Source organism: Lissotriton vulgaris, assembly GCF_964263255.1.
Source record: "Lissotriton vulgaris chromosome 12 unlocalized genomic scaffold, aLisVul1.2 SUPER_12_unloc_1, whole genome shotgun sequence".
NCBI lineage: Eukaryota > Metazoa > Chordata > Amphibia > Caudata > Salamandridae > Lissotriton > Lissotriton vulgaris.
In genome coordinates this window covers 1,282,935-1,288,934 of record NW_028240611.1, presented here as the reverse complement: position 1 = coordinate 1,288,934, position 6,000 = coordinate 1,282,935, and the positions used below count along the sequence as shown (strand labels likewise).

The 6,000-nt window shown below is 58.1% G+C and overlaps 1 protein-coding gene across 1 annotated transcript in view; it reads left to right on the top strand.

The window, feature by feature from the left end:
- The first annotated feature begins 1,976 nt into the window (after positions 1 to 1,976).
- DIRAS1 (DIRAS family GTPase 1) overlaps positions 1,977 to 6,000 on the top strand; it is an 81,343-nt gene continuing 77,319 nt past the window's right edge. Inside the window, exon 1 of the mRNA XM_086947831.1 lies at positions 1,977 to 2,988. The gene's annotated coding sequence lies outside the window, so the exon portion shown is untranslated. The remainder of the gene's footprint in view (positions 2,989 to 6,000) is intronic.

Genomic DNA, 6,000 nt, shown 5'->3' with positions numbered 1-6,000 from the left:
AGAGAGAATGGCAGAAGAGAAGAGGCAGGAGAGATGAAAAGTAAGAGTGGGAGAAATGAAAGAAGGAGAGGGTAAAACTAGGAGAAGAGAGAGGACAGCAGAAGAGAAGAGGCAGGAGAGATGAACAGTAAGAGTGGGAGAAATGAAAGGAGGAGTGGGTAAAACTAGGAGAAGAGAGAGAATGGCAGAAGAGAAGAGGCAGGAGAGATGAAAAGTAAGAGTGGGAGAAATGAAAGAAGGAGAGGGTAAAACTAGGAGAAGAGAGAGGACAGCAGAAGAGAAGAGGCAGGAGAGATGAAAAGTAAGAGTGGGAGAAATGAAAGGAGTAGAGGGGAAAACCAGGAGAAGAGAGGACAGCAGAAGAGAAGAGGCAGGAGAGAGGAAAAGTAAGAGTGGGAGAAATGAAAGAAGGAGAGGGTAAAACCAGGAGAAGAGAGAGGACAGCTGAAGAGAAGAGGCAGGAGAGATGAAAAGTAAGAGTGGGAGAAATGAAAGAAGGAGAGGGTAAAACCAGGAGAAGAGAGAGGACAGCAGAAGAGAAGAGGCAGGAGAGATGAAAAGTAAGAGTGGGAGAAATGAAAGAAGGAGAGGGTAAAACCAGGAGAAGAGAGAGGACAGCAGAAGAGAAGAGGCAGGAGAGATTAAAAGAGTGGGAGAAATGAAAGAAGGGGAGGGTAAAACCAGGAGAAGAGAGAGGACAGCAGAAGAGAAGAGGCAGGAGAGATGAAAAGTAAGAGTGGGAGAAATGAAAGAAGGAGAGGGTAAAATCAGGAGAAGAGAGAGGACAGCAGAAGAGAAGAGGCAGGAGAGATTAAAAGAGTGGGAGAAATGAAAGAATGGGAGGGTAAAACCAGGAGAAGAGAGAGGACAGCAGAAGAGAAGAGGCAGGAGAGATTAAAAGAGTGGGAGAAATGAAAGAATGGGAGGGTAAAACCAGGAGAAGAGAGAGGACAGCAGAAGAGAAGAGGCAGGAGAGATGAAAAGTAAGAGTGGGAGAAATGAAAGGAGGAGAGGGTAAAACTAGGAGAAGAGAGAGGACAGTAGAAGAGAAGAGGCAGGAGAGATGAAAAGTAAGAGTGGGAGAAATGAAAGGAGGAGAGGGTAAAACCAGGAGAAGAGAGAGGACAGCAGAAGAGAAGAGGCAGGAGAGATGAAAAGTAAGAGTGGGAGAAATTAAAGGAGGAGAGGGTAAAACCAGGAGAAGAGAGAGGACAGTAGAAGAGAAGAGGCAGGAGAGATGAAAAGTAAGAGTGGGAGAAATGAAAGGAGGAGAGGGTAAAACCAGGAGAAGAGAGAGGACAGTAGAAGAGAAGAGGCAGGAGAGATGAAAAGTAAGAGTGGGAGAAATGAAAGAAGGAGAGGGTAAAACCAGGAGAGAGGACAGCAGGAGACGTGGGAAAGGGAGTTGATGGAGAGGGGAAGCGCAGATAGGGACAGAAGAGGGGGGTTAAAGCGTGAGGGGATGGAGAGGGCGGTATGAGAGACCAGGGGAGAAGAGGGGGAGAAGGGGCAGAGGGGCAATAGAGCACGGAGATCAGAGGGGAGGGCAGAGGGGGGCGATGAGAAGAGGAGACGGAGAGGGACGGATGAGACCCGGGGATGGAAATTAGGGGGGTGGGGGGGCGGGATGGAAGAAGGGTACAGGATCAGATGGGGAGGGTCACAGACTTGGGGGGGGGGAGTGGGGAGTGAGAGGGTTCAGGGCGGGGGCCGGGGCTGCACCCACTGATGCATCTCTGAGAGCACCTAGAGAGAGAGAGAGAGAGAGGAGGGGCGAGCTGCAGCAGAGACTGCGGTGAATGAGAAGCAGCTGTGGGGGGGAGGGGGAGGTTTGCAGACACCAGGGGGGAGAGGCAGAGACTGCAGGAGGAAGAGACAGTAGGGAGGGAGAGACTGCAGAATCCGGGGGGAGAGACGGCGGGGACCAGAGGAGGTAGAGACGGGAGGGGGAGAGACAGAGACTGCAGCACGGAGGGAGAGCCTTCAGGAGGAAGAGACTGAAGGAGGGAGAGCCTGCAGGAGGAAGAGACTGCTGGAGGAGAGGCTGCAGGATCCGGGGCGGAGAGACAGGAGAGAGCTGGAGGAAGAGACAGGAGTGGAGAGGTCTGCAGACACCAGGGGGGAGAGGCAGAGACTGCAGGAGGAGAGGCTGCAGGAGAAGTGGCTGCAAGAAGGAAGAGACAGCCAGGGAGGGAGAGATTGCAGGAGGCCGAGACTGCAGCAGGTAGAGACTGCAGGATCCGGGGCGAAGAGACAGCTGGAGGAAGGGACAGCAGGGAGGGAGAGAGAGACAGCAGGGAGGGACAGACAGCCAGGTACGGAGACCCAGCTAGGGAGGGAGAGACAGCAGGAGTCCGTGGCAGACGAGCTACTACAGACCGGCAAAGGTGACAGCTAAGGTGAGGCGCGCAGAAAACGCAAAAGACCGCAGAGAAGGGGTGGTTGAGACTGCTTAGTCCAGAGTAGAACGTTTACAGAGACATCCAGACACCAGGAGAGAAGAGACCGCAGCGAGCAGAGGAGCCGCAGTAGAGACACACACAGGGAGGTGCCGGAGAGAGGCGAGGGTCCCATGCACCAGAAGAGACCGCAGCGAGCAGAGGACCCGCAGTAGAGACGCACACAGGGAGGTGCCGGAGAGAGGCGAGGGTCCCATGCACCAGAAGAGACCGCAGCGAGCAGAGGACCCGCAGTAGAGACACACACAGGGAGGTGCCGGAGAGAGGCGAGGGTCCCATGCACCAGAAGAGACCGCAGCGAGCAGAGGACCCGCAGTAGAGACGCACACAGGGAGGTGCCGGAGAGAGGCGAGGGTCCCATGCACCAGAAGAGACCGCAGCGAGCAGAGGACCCGCAGTAGAGACACACACAGGGAGGTGCCGGAGAGAGGCGAGGGTCCCATGCACCAGAAGAGACCGCAGCGAGCAGAGGACCCGCAGTAGAGACACACACAGGGAGGTCCCATGCACCAGAAGAGGACCAGGAGAGGTAAGGGGCGGGATGGGGCGGGTGGGCTTCGGCCCCTACACCTTCAAGCCTCTCCTCCTGGGGGGGTTGGACGCCCCACCTCATGGACACCCCACCTGCCCCCCCAACACCCTAGGACCTTTCTTACGGCTGCGTTCCTGCCCTGGGAGGGGGATAAACCACCTTGAAGGCAGTCCCACTCTCGGGGTCTTTTTTTGGGGGGGTCCCATGCCCCTGGGGCGGTTCCATGTCCCTGGTGGCGTCCCATGTCCCTGGGGGGGTCCCATGTCCCTGGGGACGACACTCCCCCAGGGGCCTTTTACTCTGATACTCCTCTTACTCCAGGCACCCCAAGCCTTGGATGCTACTCATTGCTTGGGGCCCTCTTACCCTGTGGCCCTTCATACTGTAAGTGCTCAAAGACCATGGGAAGCAGTCCTTCTCCAGGGGCCATTTTACTCTGGGGTCCCTTAGACTCTAGGGGTCCCAATACCCTTGGAGGCAGCCCTTCCACAGGGGCCCTTTTACTCTGGGGTCCCTTAGACTCTATGGGTCCCAAGACCCTGGGAGGCAGTCCTTCCACAGGGGCCCTTTTACTCTGGGGTCCCTTAGACTCTAGGGGTCCCAAGACCCTGGGAGGCAGTCCTTCCACAGGGGCCCTTTTACTCTGAGGTCCCTTAGACTCTAGGGGTCCCAATACCCTTGGAGGCAGCCCTTCCACAGGGGCCCTTTTACTCTGGGGTCCCTTAGACTCTATGGGTCCCAAGACCCTGGGAGGCAGTCCTTCCCCCGGGGGCCCTTTTACTCTGGCGTCCCTTATACTCTAGGGGTCCTAAGACCCTGGGAGGCAGCCCTTTCCCAGGGGCCCTTTTACTCTGGGGTCCCTTAGACTCTAGGGGTCCCAAGACCCTTGGAGGCAGTCCTTCCCCAGGGGCCCTTTTACTCTGGGGTCCCTTAGACTCTAGGGGTCCCAAGACCCTGGGAGGCAGTCCTTCCCAGGGGCCCTTTTACTCTGGGGTCCCTTAGACTCTGCGGGTCCCAAGACCCTGGGAGGCAGTCCTTCCCCAGGGGCCCTTTTACTCCGAGGTCCCTTAGACTCTAGGGGTCCCAAGACCCTGGGAGGCAGTCCTTCCACAGGGGCCCTTTTACTCTGGGGTCCCTTAGACTCCAGGGGTCCCAAGACCCTGGGAGGCAGTATTTCCCCAGGGGCCCTTTTACTCTGGGGTCCCTTAGACTCTAGGGGTCCCAAAACCCTGGGAGGCAGTCCTTCCCCAGGGGCCCTTTTACTCTGGGGTCCCTTAGACTCCAGGGGTCCCAAGACCCTGGGAGGCCGTCCTTCCCCAGGGGCCCTTTTACTCTGGAGTCCCTTATACTCCAAGGGTCCCAAGACCCTGGGAGGCAGTCCTTCCCAGGGGCCCTTATACTCTTGGGTCCCTTAGACTCTAGGGGTCCCAAGAACCTGGGAGGCAGTCCTTCCCCCGGGGGCCCTTTTACTCTGGCGTCCCTTATACTCTAGGGGTCCTAAGACCCTGGGAGGCAGTCCTTCCCCAGGGGCCCTTTTACTCTGGGGTCCCTTAGACTTCAGGGGTCCCAAGACCCTGGGAGGCAGTCCTTCCCCATGGGCCCTTTTACTCTGGGGTCCCTTGGACTCTAGGGGTCCTAAGACCCTGGGAGGCAGTCCTTCCCCAGGGGCCCTTTAACTCTGGGGTCCCTTATACTCTAGGGGTCCCAAGACCCTCGGAGGCAGTCCTTCCCCAGGGGCCCTTTTACTCTGGCGTCCCTTAAACTTCAGGGGTCCCAAGACCCTGGTAGGCAGTCCTTCCCCAGGGGCCCTTTTACTCTGGGGTCCCTTGGACTCTAGGGGTCCTAAGACCCTGGGAGGCAGTCCTTCCCCAGGGGCCCTTTAACTCTGGGGTCCCTTATATTCTAGGGGTCCCAAGACCCTGGGAGGCAGTCCTTCCCCAGGGGCCCTTTTACTCTGGGGTCCCTTACACACTAGGGGTCCCAAGACCCTGGCAGGCAATCCTTCCTCAGGGGCCCTTTTACTCTGGGGTCCCCTAGACTCTAGGGGTCCCAAGATCCTGGGAGGCAGTCCTTCCCTAGGGGCCCTTTTTCTCTGGGGTCCCTTAGACTCTACCGGTCCCAAGACCCTTGGAGGCAACCCTTCCCCCGGGGCCCTTTTACTCTGGGGTCCCTTATACTCTAGGGGTCCCAAGACCCTGGGAGGCAGTCCTTCCCCAGGGGCCCTTTTACTCTGGGGTCCCATAGACTCTAGGGGTCCCAAGACCCTGGGAGGCTGTCCTTCCCCCGGGGCCCTTTTACTCTGGGGTCCTTACACTCTAGGGGTCCCAAGACCCTGGGAGGCAGTCCTTCCCCCGGGGCCCTTTTCCTCTGGGGTCCCTTAGACTCTAGGGGTCCCAAGACCCTGGGAGGCAGTCCTTCCCCAGGGGCCCTTTTACTCTGGGGTCCCTTATACTCTATTGGTCCCAAGACCCTGGGAGGCAGTCCTTCCCCCGGGGGCCCTTTTACTCTGGCGTCCCTTATACTCTAGGGGTCCTAAGACCCTGGGAGGCAGTCCTTCCCCAGGGGCCCTTTTACTCTGGGGTCCCTTAGACTCTACCGGTCCCAAGACCCTTGGAGGCAACCCTTCCCCCGGGGCCCTTTTACTCTGGGGTCCCTTATACTCTAGGGGTCCCAAGACCCTGGGAGGCAGTCCTTCCCCAGGGGCCCTTTTACTCTGGGGTCCCTTAGACTCTAGGGGTCCCAAGACCCTGGGAGGCAGTCCTTCCCCAGGGGCCCTTTTACTCTGGGGTCCCTTGGACTCTATGGGGTCCTAAGACCCTGGGAGGCAGTCCTTCCCAGGGGCCCTTTTACTCTGGGGTCCCTTAGACTCTAGGGGTCCCAAGACCCTGGGAGGCAGTCCTCCCCCAGGGGCCCTTTCACTCTGGGGTCCCTTAGACTCTAGGGGTCCCAAGACCCTGGGAGGCAGTCCTCCCCCAGGGGCCCTTTCACTCTGGGGTCCCTTAGACTCTA